A 14,528-nucleotide genomic window follows, 5' to 3' on the forward strand; every position below is an offset into this window, starting at 1 on the left:
ACCCACTGTGAATCATCGGTGACGCATTGGCGGTCAACGTATGTTATATACTTGAGCTGTATGATACATATGTCCATCTATATGTGAGACCCTGACCGTCTATTCGGAACCGCTTATACAGAAAGTACGTAAAAATATATTTTTTCAGTTATATGTTTGCTGTACATTAAGTCCAAAAACTACAGGATTTACAAATGTAACCTACGTTTTTACGTACAAATAATTACAAAAATGTAACATATATATATATATATATATATATATATATATATATATATATATATATATATATATATATATATATATGTAACGTATATATATGTATGTATGTATTCTGCTTAATATCGGGTGTTGGACATTTACAGAGTACATGATTTTCAATAGCAATATGAAGGTATCGTACTTCGTATGGTAAGTAACAACAGTACATGGGAGATTTTAGTACGTGGGCTTAAAATTTTAAAAAATAATAAAAATAGAAGATTCACAACTGTTTACTTCCATATATGGATAAGAATACGGAGTTTCAACGACCGATACGTTGCCATTTTTTTAATCAGACTGTATAACATACATCCCCCTACTCCCCCTGTACTCCCTGTACTCTAGCCTAAAACATTCTACAGTGTTTCTTCTTGGCGCATGCCCAAATATGATTTTAGAAAAAATTACTCATGCAAAAAAAAAAAAAAAAAAAAAAAAAAAAATCAGCTGTGCTAGGTAGTCAGTACAAGAAAGAATTTTATTTATTCAGGTTCAGGACAGGCCGAACCTGGTAAGCCTGTCTGCCAGCCAGGTGTCTTGTCTTGTCTTGATCCTCCTTCGAGGAAAAAAGTTTTAGAGTCGCAGCTTAATCAAGCCAAGGTCGACTATATCACTGATTATTGTTTTAAAATAAAAATGTATCACAAAATGGCCCGTCCAATATGGACGATTAGCCGGTCAACAGTTAACTTGTTTTTCAACTTATATAATGCCTAGAAGGAAGAAAAGTAGCGCCAAACATAGTAAAAATATTTGTAACACAGTAAAGATTGTAATAAAATGGAAAATGTACTAAAGTAAAAATTGTTTAAAGATAAAAAAATAATAAAAAAGAGAGCAAAGCTCCCAACAACTTCGTAGAATGGCGTCCATCTTAACTTCCGTCCAGACTGGTGATACGTCTGTAGGAAGCAGATACGAAGCGGAGGTGTATATGCGATAAACGGTTATATCTACGAGCAAATGCAAAAGAGAACAATCTCATTCTGTGGTCGTAAGTACAAAAATGAGTTTCTTCTTCTCCAATACTTATCGGCTGTTAAATGTTTAAAATCGCAGCTCTAGAACCTATTCGACGATATCACTGAGTTCTCTATAATGTCAGAAATTTTAAATATTGGCGAGGAAGACCTGGGTTCGATTCCCGACGGGAGCTCATGTGGTTCGGATTCCACGTTAATCTGTAAGTCCTGTCTCATATAGTCTCGCTGCTGAAAGGGACGTTAAACTCAATTTTAAGTATTAAGCGGTTTCAATAGTTACTTCGCCTACTGCATCCAAGGTAGTACGGAAGTAAGTCCTAGCTCTCCGTTTTAAATTCCAATATTTATACTATTGAAGTGTGTTGATATAAGCATTGATACTGGTCCCGGATGTGTTTTGTTAGAACTACATGTGGTAAAAATCATAGAAAAATTCAAATTGCCTAAAGTCAAACTTGTATAAAGTATAAAAATATAAAAGTGTAAAAATTGTAATAAATGCGAAATTAAAACACTGATACTTGTCCGGCAGCCATTTTGTCTCGGTCCCCCTAGACTGAGTATCTGCTTTACTGCCGAATAGGGTAAATGAAGCAATCAATGGGAAACCGAGATTCATGTCATCCACCAGCTGTCATCATCATCCACGATTTTAATCAATTTGTACATTAAAATTGTTATTATTATTATTATTATTATTATTATTATTATTATTATTATTATTATTATTATTATTATTATTATTTATTTATTTATTTATTTATTTATTTATGACTTCTTTTACGTGGCGAAGTTAAGGCTCTGCAGCCTTCTCCGAGCACTTAACCACGTGCATACATTATGTATTTTTTTTTAATAAAAAAAAGCACCAATATATAGAAAATATTAACAATTACAATAAGAAAAGTACTGAACCACATAAAAAAAAACAATATACTACTTAAAATAAAAAATGGTTAAACACTTCAAAAACAAAAATTGAAAATAATATACAATAGAGGAAACAAAAATAACATGGAGAAAACCTAAAGTGCATGTTGCCTATAGCGGTAAAAGAAGCATGAATATATAAGCTGTACAAATTAACATAGGTTACCTATTGGTTGTGTGTTCATATGTGGGTTAATAATCTGGTAAAACGAAGATGCCTCATGTGCTACCAGTATCCTTATCTTTACTAAGGAGAAGGCAATTTACAGATTTTTTAAATTTGGCAACTGTGGAAACGTTGTGTATTAATTGAGGTAAACTGTTCCAGAGGCGTGTAGTACTTACTGTGAAGGATTTGGGTATGAATCAGAATTGTGACTGGGTATGGAGAGCAAGAAATTATCTTGTGATCTTGTGCTTCTACTATGAAAGTCAGATAAATATAAAAATCTACAGGCTAGATACGATGGTTCTCACGTAGTCAGTATTTTGTACAATAGGGTAAAATTATGTAAATTTCTTCTTTCAGCTAACGTCAGCCATGGCAGTTTTTTTTTTATAAAAAGATGTGAGATGTTCCCTGTGTGTTATTATGTGTAAGTTATATTGAAAATAAATCTAATGCAGGCATTTTGGACTCTTTGCAAGCGCTTTGATTGATTTTCTGTTAGATCAGAATAGACTGAGTCGCAATAGTCAAGATGTGGGAACACCAGTACCTTGACAAGTTTGATCTTCAAAGATATTGGTAAGAAATTTCTTAGTCGATTTAACGTATGCAGGGCACCAAATGCTCTCTTACAAACTCCATTTATTTGATCTGACCAGGAGAGATGTTGATTTAGTATGACTCCCAAATTTTTGACAGTTGTAGAGAATGGAATAACAGTATTGGACAATTTTATATTTGGGAGCTGATAGATATTAATAGAAGAAAGAATTCTTGGGGAGCCAATTAAGATGCACTGCGATTTTGTTGCATTTAATTTTAACCCATGAGCCGTAGACCAGTCACTGATTTGGTTTAACTCGGTAGTTATTTTCTCAATCGCATTATTAATATCTTGTTGGGGAAAAGAAGCATATAACTGAAAATCATCAGCGTAAATATGGTATTTACAATATTGAGAATTTTAGGGAGATCATTAATGTAAAGGGCAAAGAGAAGGGGACCTAGTACGCTACTGTGCGGCACTCCACTGTTGATACAATACCATGTCGATATGTGATCCTGATTGATCACTACTCTTTGTTTACGTTCGTGAAGGTAAGAATGAAACCATTTAACCACTGATTCAGAAAAATTAAACAATAATGATAATTTCTGAAGTAATATGTCAAAATCAATCGTTTGAAATGCCATACTATAGTCAAGTAGAGTAAGGAGCGTCAGTTTTCTGTTATCAATAGCCCATCTTATATCCTCCGTTACGTTTACTAGTGCAGTGCATGTGCTATGATTACTTCGAAAACCAGATTGAAATGTATCCAGTAAATTATTTGTTGTTAAGTATTCCCGAATTTGATCATTTACAATATATTCAAAAACTTTTGAAAGCACGGGAAGGACACTGATAGGACGATAGTCTGCAATATTATCAGCGTTGTTCTTTTTTGGAAGTGGGCGGACCTTAGCGAGTTTCCATACTGTGGGAAAAGTACCTGTGGCAAGAGAGTAATTAAAAATGTCAGTGATAGGATTAAGTACATGCGATAGGATTTTCCTAATCATGGTTATTGAAATATCATCTGTACCAGTGGCTTTAGATTTAATTCTTTGGATCGCTTTTAATACATGTGCAGGCTGTAAGTGAGAAAACGAGAACAGAGAGTTAATTTCCGAAGCTACAATATTATTCATTGTTTGCAGTTTCATGGAGGCTGGTATCATATGGCTTTGACAGAAAAAAATGTTCAATTCATCTGGCGTATAGTTAACTGCGTTCTTGGCTATGTTTCTCCCAACACCTAATACTTTTAGTCGTTTCCAAAGAACTGCTCCATTATTTTCGAATTCAAGTATTTCATAGGCAAAGCGCCGTTTTGCCTTCCTTACTTCTTGAGTGCAACGGTTTCTTAATATCCTATAGTTTTCGAATTTTGTATTGGAATTTATTGTACTATCGCTGGAAGGATCACTATTTTTAACATGTTTCCTTTATGCTCTATAAGCTTTATCTCTCCGCGCCATTAACGAACGTAATTCATCGGTTAACCATGATGATGGTGGTCGCGAAACACGTTTCTTAACTATAGGGTCGTGTCTATCATACAAATTTATTATTAAAGAATTTAGAGTATTTACCTGCTCGTCAACTGTGGGGAGGCAGTTTATTGAGTGCCACGGCAAGCAGGCAGCGTCGATGTTCAGGTCTACTTCATTCATGTACCTAAAGTCTCTGTATGATGTGAATTTAGTTTTATATTGCGGAACTCGAAGTTTGTAGGATATATATATAGCATATCATGGTACGAGATGCCCGGTGTGTGGATTTGACCGTGGCTAATTACATGTTCTTCCTTGGATACCAGTATCACATCTATCCATGATTCTGAGTTCCTTATATGAGTTCCTTATGTGATTAATAATAATAATAAGAATAATAAGAATAAGAATAAGAATAAGAATAAGAATAAGAATAAGAATAAGAATAATATTTAACAAAAGAAAAAGATTTGCAACAAAACTCACTGATATAAGTGACTGGAATCTGGGTCTGCACCGAAAGACATAAAATCTCAAACGAGCTTAATGAAGAAGAAAATGACAGATCTAACATTGAAATTGTGAATTCTAATATTAAGAAAATATGGGGGGGAAAGCCGAGTTTGAAAATCAATTAGAAGATTATGAAAAAAACTATGACAGTGACGTAGTGACGAGAGATAGGGAAATTCGCCCCAAATTTAAACTCAAACTAGATACCACAGTGACAGATTTAATGAACCAATTAGACAAAAAAGTCAAAGGCATATCTGATCCTAAGTTGTTCACTATATATACAGGAACACCAGGAATTGCACTGTTTTATTACTTCGCAGCAGAACACAATTTTTCTGAGTCATATATGCAGACTGCCCTGGACATGGTGGAAAAGGTACTGTCATCCTTAAATCAAAAAACGGTGAGTTTTTTATTAGGCGATGCTGGCCCTTTAGCCTTAGGGGGTGTGCTTCATCACCGAGTAGGAAACAAACCCGAATCTATGAGATTTGTCAAGGCACTGACAGCTCTATTACCGAAAGCTCTGGATTCTGATGTCTCTAATGAGTTTTCGTATGGAAGAGCTGGTTACCTCTATGCACTTATGTTTGTCAATAAGCATTTTAATCAAGAAGTCATTGAAACAAAGGTCATAAAGGATCTACTCGAAGCCATCCTCGACTCAGGGAAAGCGCTATCAAAGTCTGAAGGCAGAAGAGTACCGTTGATGTATCAGTGGCAAAATAAACATTATGTGGGTGTAGCTCATGGAATGTCAGGAATATTATACATGCTGCTTCAAGCACGAAACTATTTAGATGATGAAGAATTACATACATTAGTTAAACCATCTGTGGACTTCTTGATGACTCTAAAATTTCGTTCGGGTAATTTCCCACCAACGCTAGAAAATAACACCGATGGGCGTGTTCAATGGTGCGATGAAGCTTCCGGGGTAGTTCATCTATTTGGATTAGCCTATCAAGTTTTTGGAGACCAAAAATACTTAAAAATAGCAGAAGAGTGTGGAAGAGTAGTCTGGGCACGAGGGTTATCGAAAAAGTATGGCTTATATCATGGTGTGGCCGGAAACACTTATGCTTTCCTATATCTCTATCAACTCACAAATAATATTAAACATCTGCACCGGGCTCTGAAGTTCGCTGAATGGTGTACGGACTATGGAAAACATAGAAGCAGAAATGCGGACAATCCTTTGTCATTGTTTGAAGGTCTTACAGGAATTTTATACATGTTGGTGGACATCCAAAATCCATTGTCAGCAAAATTTCCAGCATTTACATTATAACTTTCAGTAATTCAAATCTTTGCTTGGGTGTTGTTCACATGCATAATGTATGATTTCATCTATTAGTTGTAGTTGTTGTAAGTAGATGTATGAGTGAAGCATAAGTGTGGCCTAATTATTTAAAAAAAAGTTTTGGGCACATTTGTGAACCCATTTTGAACTGGAAACTATTAACCAGGCATTACGATAGGAAAGTTTTGTAACGTAGTTGCTAAAGTCTATATTTTAAGGTCAGCATTCGTCTAATGAAACCAAAGTAATAAATGAAAACTTAGCGGCACGGTGACTCAAGATTAGGAATCAAGACTTCTAGTGCAAGGGTTCATGGTTCAATCTCCGGCCAGGTGATTTTAGAGTAGAGAACATAATCGTGTCTGTGGATTTTCTCGGGCTTCCCAGTTTCCTCTCACATTTCACTCTACCAATGAATTAATAATCATTTTCTTTCATTAATTTCCCATTTCTCTTACTCTAAAGGTGACAGTTGTGGAACACTAGAAATTTCATTTCATTTTTGAAACAACAAAACTTGGTTGGTCTTAGATTTCGAACCTGAGACTAGTACATTCCGAATAGACTAGTGCTATTTTGTGGAAAGTTGGATGTAGGAGGCATTTGTGGTGAAAAGCAGGTATAGTGCTTTTTTTAAATTGATTTTGGTATGTTCAGCAAGAATATGTTGTTTGCCACACTGGTGTCTGCCGTTTTCATGCTGTGGTGAGAAAAACAAAATGGCGGCTAAAATGTAAGAAATTTTATTCTGTGTGCAAATGAAAAATTTAATTACTTATGATTTTATCCAAAACAACGTTAATACATTAATTATGTTGTTATTCTTTACATTGTAATAAATATAGAAATAAGGTTTTTCAATATCCAAAATTTTCGGAGTAGATATTCGTATCCTGCAGGTACATTTTAGATTATGAAGATGAGAACTGTTACAGCCATGGACTGTTAGTAAGTTATTTAACACGTTCGCTGCTGAGGACGCCCGCAATTACCTGCACTAGCGCTGGCGGGAAAGTGAATCAGCTGCAGGGACAAGCGCCGAGCGGCGTCCTGCGCATATGCCAAATTCAGTACTGGACGCCGAAGGGCGTGCTCAGCAGCGAACGTGTTAATGAACAAACATTCCATTACTTCTTCTTAACACCTTTAATTCATAATCACACTTACAAATTAATTTTAGTGCTCGAAGATCTCCAGTATTTTCCTTTCTTGCAATTTCAACTATTAGATTTACATCCGGTACAACAGCCACATGCAATTATTTCTACACAAGAACTTGGTATGGAAAGTAAGGACATAATCTTGGCCCAAGTTTTCCATCTTCCTTGTCCAACCCATGTCCTCAGGTGAAGGCAAGTTGGGAATGTTGGACGTCGCCTGTCTCCAAACCATAGCTTGGTAATGTGCTTTGTACGTGGAATGTTATGGCATCAGTTGGTGGAGGAAGGGCTTCAAGCGCTTGGTATTTATGAAACAAAGTTACTCTTGCCTCATCATAAGTCTCTTCTTTTTGAAAACTATAAATTCTACATACAAACTTTTCAGCCGATTTGATTGTTTCTGCCTGAAGTGCAGCTTTACCAAGATTTTGCAGAAGCTGGTAATTTTGACAGAATGTTATCCACGTTTTCTTCTTACCATGACCAGCTATGTGAGAAACAGTATCGCAGCCTGTAATGGTATGAAATTGAATTAAAGAACTCAGATCTTTTATCACAATTGACAACTTCTCTCGAAGTGTGTAAATAGGTGTGCATTTTGGTTTTACTGATGTGTCCATTTTTAGCCACAGTGATTTGCAATTTAGTCGACTGTACTGTGCTATTAAAAGTACCAAAACATCAGTATCTCGTGCTAAAACAACATTATCAGCTTGAATATGTAGACAATGTAAAACAATTTTCGTATCTGTTTCTCCATGTTCGGCAACTAAAGAACTTGTATCTAAATATGATTCTGAAGATTTCACCATGCCTTCTTTTTTGAATTCTCCAGGAACAATAATGGTTTTGTTCCAGGAGCTTAAATAATTAGCTCCTCTAAAATCAAGCGGACAAAATCAGCCTTATTTTCCGGAAGTGCCAAATATCTTTTCTAATTATTTGGAAAAGGAACGTCTCTGTTTTCAACCGATGTTCTAACGGATGTAAGTCCTTTGAAGCGTTTCTGTCTTGTTCTTTCTGTTATGGATTGTGACCTATAACAAGCAAATGCAATATCAATTCTGTCGAAACTGTCACCAAGATGAAGTACATAATTTACACATAAGCAGTGCATCACATCTCCGAAAGTTTTGGCAGTACTCGGTTTCCCTATACTCTTCAAAGAAGCTAGACCATCTAACTAGTAGGACACGAGTTACCTTCTAAAGTCACATTTGGGAAGAAGGTTGTATAACTTGTTAATAGATCTGCAAAAGCTATGTCTTTATTTCTAGTTCTGAGATCTCCATTTGCTAGAAACGGGCAGTGGCAATAATTCATATTGTAATATTTTATTCAGATTCACTACCCTTCCTGCTTGATACGCCATAATTAACCGATGCAAAGTATTTCTATCTGTTTTTAAAACAACGTTCTTAACTTTGAGTTGTTTAGCGGTATAAAGAGTAGTAAATGTTAGTGCTTTGATCTTTTTAGTGAAAAGTAGAAACTCTCATAAGAGAGGTTTTCTTTCCTAGCATTAGTCTTTTTCTAACAAATTCTAATATTTGATCTTGATCTAATTTCTCGGCGTCGATTAATGAATCTTAAATTTCAGACGTTGTCATGTCCATTGTTGCAAGTGCATGAAGATTGGATTTAGATGAGTCTACCTAGAAAACATGGGACCTTTCCATTGTTTGAACTATTCTACTTTCATCGAAATGATCTCTCATTTGCCTTGCTTTTGTCAATTCGTTTCTAATCATTTGATCAAGTCCAAGAGAAAACATTTATCTTTTCTGAGATGCAATTTGTGCACATAAATTATACGATAAAGACCAGCTATAAAGTGCTGAATGTGATTTTGTAATTCCAATAATGCCTCCTCCTCTCTTTCCTGTTGCATTAAGTCATTCTTGGCTGTGATCTGGATCAATTTCATTGAAGGTTCCATTTGAACCTTCAACGACCCAGTTTCCAATTTTAAATTCTTGCAATACATCTAGAGGAAGATTATGTATAACACACCGTTTTCACGATCATAAAAGAAATGAATACCTATCAGGCAAATCCTGAATTGGTTCGTCAATTATAACAGCCTAGCTTCACATATTATAGCAAAGGGGTCGCCGATTTATAACAGTCTTTTCAAGGGGATGAGAAAATCTCAAGAATAAACCAATTTATATATATATAAAAAAATTCAATAAGCATGCGCAACAAATTCTTTTATCAAAAGATTCCAAATTCTTGTTAAGTGGCTAATCGGAATGAAAGACTCAACGTCGTTAACTTAAGTTAAATGAAAGAAAAGAAAGAAAAAAAATCAAACTTACATATGCTTAACTCTATGAGCAGTATTCGAAATTATAAAATTGAAATTTGGTCGTGATGTTTATTTGTGCCAATCAGTCAACAGTTACATTGTAATTATCAAGAACAACAGAATAAAGTTGGTTGAATATTTGCCTACATCGCAGTACTTTCAAACAATTACGATATTATCTTAATACATTGACTTAAATAGAATAAAGTTGGTTAACTATTTGCCTACATCGCAGTACTTTCAAACAATTACGATATTATCTTAATACATTGACTTAACATCAGAGTCGTATCCATTCTCACATTTCAATGTCTTTACAATATATATTCAGTTCGTAATCACTCGAGATCGACAGTCCATATGCTCTAATTATCCATTTAACAAAATGACATTATCATTATTAAAATTATTGCTAAATAGACGTTCATTATCCATAACCCTGTCCATATTATTGGAATTAGGCAACAACATAAGCCTACACGACTGCTACTACATTATCATTGCACTCTAGCACAAGTAAGTAGCATGTATCAATCGTACATAATACATCTACAAAAAAAAACAAAACAAATCTACTATTAATGAGATGATGTATTTACAAATGAAAGAAAAAAAATTCTCTACTTCTACTTCTCTACGCCAGGGTTTACATATTTTATGAGAGATTAGAACGTCATTATCAACATTATTATCATTTTTAACTTCACATTATAATGTCATAAAGTTTTCAAGAGCAATGGACACATGATAAATTTTAGATTGTGTTTAAGAACGACAAATTGACTAAATGTAAATACGTATATGTTTATCAGTAAAGTTGCGCATCAGTTAGCTACGCTGACTTCCGATGAGGCAAATATATAAGAAATTCCATGACGCGTGAATGGCACCCTTAAAATAAATATATGCCCAAGACAGAGTCTTGCACGGACGCGTATTTTAACAAGATTTTAAGTATAAACAAAATAAAAGAAACTACAACTGAAGGTTAGCTGAAATCTGCATAGATCGAGTATGCACTTACATATCATGAGACAACAGCAATGAAAAAAAAAACCGGTAAATTTACTATCCTAAATTTACCAAAACCCTTTTCACATTTAAGACCCGAGTCATATGGACGAAATCATTTTCGAAATATAAATTCTTAACCTACATAAAGCCCTAACCTACGCAATTGGAAATACATGTTAAAACAAAAAAAAACATATCGCGAAACAAAATAACAGGACATTATTTTACCGTAAACACACAAGTTCAATTTACGTAACCTAAGCAAGCAATCAAAATATGTATTTCCCAAAATATATATCACGAGACAAAATAATAGCACATTGTTTAACCGTCAGCACACAAGTTCAATCTAACTAACTTAAACAAGCAATTGAAATATATTTTTCCCGAAATATATCACAAGACAAAACAATATGACACTATTTAACCGTAAATGCACAAGTTCAATTTTACCTAACCTAAACAAGTAATCGAAATATACATTTCCAAAATATATCACGAGACAAAACAATATGACACTATTTAACCGTAAATGCACAAGTTCAATTTTACCTAACCTAAACAAGTAATCGAAGTATACATTTCCCAAAATATATCACGAGACAACATAGTATGACATTGTTTAATAGTAAACACACAATCTAATCTCCTAACCTAACAATCAAATAGCTGTATATTGTGGGACACGTTCAATTTAAATCTTACCTAACCTAACACGCAATTAAAATATATTATCTAATAAGGTACACGTTAAAAATGACATCTTAAGTGAAAATATCACTTAATCTAACAGTAAAGAAAATCGTATCAATTGTTACATGGAAAATGTTAATTATCATGCTATTGAGTGGTAACGAGATGAGCTGTCTAAACGCGTAACGCCCTTTACTTTAACTACACATATTTATTTCAAAGCACTCCATTTGTTGAGTTAATGAATCTGTTTATGATCGGAACAAGAAGAAAATAAGATAAAATGGATAGAGATTACCAAATCGATGGGGTTCCTACAAGATATTCCTCTCAGTCCTTGTCACCTGAATCCTTGGCTTCACAGGACAGAATAGGTTACCAAACCTATTTATTACACGTCGCAATCTATCTCTTCGGATAATCGTTCCACGTCCTATTGAATATGGGACTTGGTCCCTTTATCCGACGAGATGAACTCCAACTGCTACACTTCCTGCCCCATTACTTCATATTACTCGTAATGGCGGAAGTGATATTCGATGGCTTTGGCCAAAAATTGTTTCAATGAATTTCCACTTCTGTCGGTTCCTCAGTGTTTCTTTTCCTCCCAAACTAAGTTAGGTTTTCCAATAAATAATTTATAGTAGGTTAACGTCCAAAATTTACACTTTTGATTACAAAATTTCTATTTTTAAGGAACCGACTTAAGCCATCGTTCTTTCTATGTTGTAAAAACGGCGTTTCACTGCGTCATCATCTTCGCGTTACCAGACCTTAATAATAGCGATTTAATATTGCATAGTTGACTACGAACAAAAACAAATTTATACTCCTTCTATTATTATACAAAACCCTAGGTAAATAAACAATCATTTTACCTCTTAAATAACATCTCCCGAGTATTAAAAGTACTCCTGTAATAAAGGTTTTACAACTCACTTAGTTAGTTCTTGCAGTTATTTGATATCACTATAACAACTATCGTTCCCGCTATGTAGAAGAATCGCCATCTTGGCGATGTTAGCTTTACGTATAGCGATTTCTATGCCCTCTTGCGACCGTAACCGAAATGATCGCTATGCTCTTAACAAAAGAATGACGGCAAGCAATAGCGAGAAATAACATGATGAATAAAATTGTCGTACGATCGTATTTCTGGATTGATATTATTATGAGGTAAAGTAAATTAAGGTAAATTAAAGTAGAGTAAAAATGTAAATTAAATTTTCACTATATTAAGCTATAACCTGAGTTGAATTATTACAGTAACGCGAAAAACATTGTAAAAAGAAACAATTCGAAATTTTGTGATAAACTATTGGTGTGTTTGCGTATCTCATATGTGTTTTGGATATCGCATATAAAACTAATAACTCTACGAATCTTTGGAGGCACTCGGGTGCAGTATTAAAATACACGGACCAACTTTAACGCTGCCTAAGCAGCCGGTAAACATTACAATACGGGTAAACATTACAATCCAGGAGCCAACTCAAATAGAATGTAAACAACCGTTAATCGGTCGGTTACATTTTTCCCGGCGGCTTTAGAAAAAAAAAATTTCCCGGCGGCTTTAGAAAAAATAAATTTTTTTAACTACTTAAAACATTAACATTTAATTTATTTTTTTTATTTTATTTTATTTTTTTTTGCGACTATTTAAAGTCTTTTAACAATTCTTCTCTCTTTTCTGGAGAGCAATTGAACAATTTTATATTTGATAAATTTTTGAGTCGGCACTTCTCTCCCCTCCAAATCTTTTAAAGAAACAGAGTTGTGATGCACTCGAGTCACAACAAAAGGCCCTGCGAATACAGGCATGTACTTATGTGTGACCTTCTTAAATGCGTCCGATTGAAAATGGGTTTTAACCATCATCAAGTCCATTTCCTTAATTTCAATCACATTATTTTGCGACTTTCGTTTTCTTTTTGATAACAAACGGGGTTCCACCTGAATATGCCGTTTAGAATTTTCTACTGTTTTCAATTCAGAAGGCCATGGAAAATTTTCTCTGAATCGATCAGCAGCCGAGAAAGAGATGAACACCTCAGCAGGCGTACATCCAATGGTACTATTGTAAGAATAGTTTAATAGGTCTTGTGCTACTTTTAGCACTGTTTTCCACTTAGTGTGGTTATGGCTGCACAATAATCGAATAATTCGATTGAGTTCTCGATGTGAACGTTCCACTATGCCATTCCCAGAAGGGTTGTATGGCGAGAGCAAGATGTGTTGAATTTGGTGATCATTACAATAAGTCTTCCACGTGTTCGAGAGGAACTGTGGGCCCTGGTCGGATATAATAAAATTTGGGTAAGGGAAGAGGTAGAAATATTCCTTTTCTAACGTCCGAACAATCTCAGCAGCTGTGGCAGTCCTTAACGGTAAGTAACATAGAAACCGTGAATAGACGTCAACAATTGAGAGGATGTAGTAGAATCCATAACTACATAGCAATTTTCCCACGAGATCTATGCATAATTTGATATGTGGCTTATCTGCTTCAATATGTAAATCCTCACGAGCTATAATTCTATTGGAGAACTTCGTTCGGGCACACGATTCACAATTATTGATGAAATTTTGGAACGTACGTTTTTTTGTCCTTTCCAGAAAAACAATTCCTGAACTAATTTCAAACATTTACTAACGCCAAAATGCCCCGTTTCATGAACCTTCCTAATCGTCCTCCCAATCAATAACTCTGGGATTACTAGCAGCCAACGTTTCGTTTTCGAATTTTGGATATAGACCAAATTATTCACTATACGAATTCGAGAATCGGCACTGTCTGACATTTTCGCTTTTAATTCGTTACAGTACTTATCACCCGCTTGCATTTGCATTAACTCATTTACAGTGAACCACGTACTCTCATCATAACAAACAAAATTAACAAAATTAACAGAATTAACATGGTATTCTTCAGGTTCGGCAGGGAGTTCCGGAGTATTGCGACTCAATATGTCGGCTATTTTATTGTCCACCCCTTTTATGTGCTCGAACCGAAGATCGAACCTCTGTAACTTCAACAAAATTTTTGTGGTTCGGGGATCTAGGTTCTGTAACGTAAAAGCGTATGTCACTGCGCTGTTGTCACAATGAATCGTGACTTTTCTACCTAAAATGCAATACGAGAAATGCT

General features: G+C 34.8%; 1 pseudogene; it reads left to right on the forward strand.

Moving 5' to 3' along the window:
* Positions 1–4,949: 4,949 nt before the first annotated feature.
* LOC145684132 (glutathione S-transferase LANCL1 pseudogene) lies at positions 4,950–7,083 on the forward strand (annotated as a pseudogene).
* Positions 7,084–14,528: the final 7,445 nt, after the last annotated feature.

The sequence above is a fragment of the Thermobia domestica genome, chromosome 4 (genome assembly GCF_964235325.1).
Source record: "Thermobia domestica chromosome 4, izTheDome1.hap1.1, whole genome shotgun sequence".
Taxonomy (NCBI): domain Eukaryota; kingdom Metazoa; phylum Arthropoda; class Insecta; order Zygentoma; family Lepismatidae; genus Thermobia; species Thermobia domestica.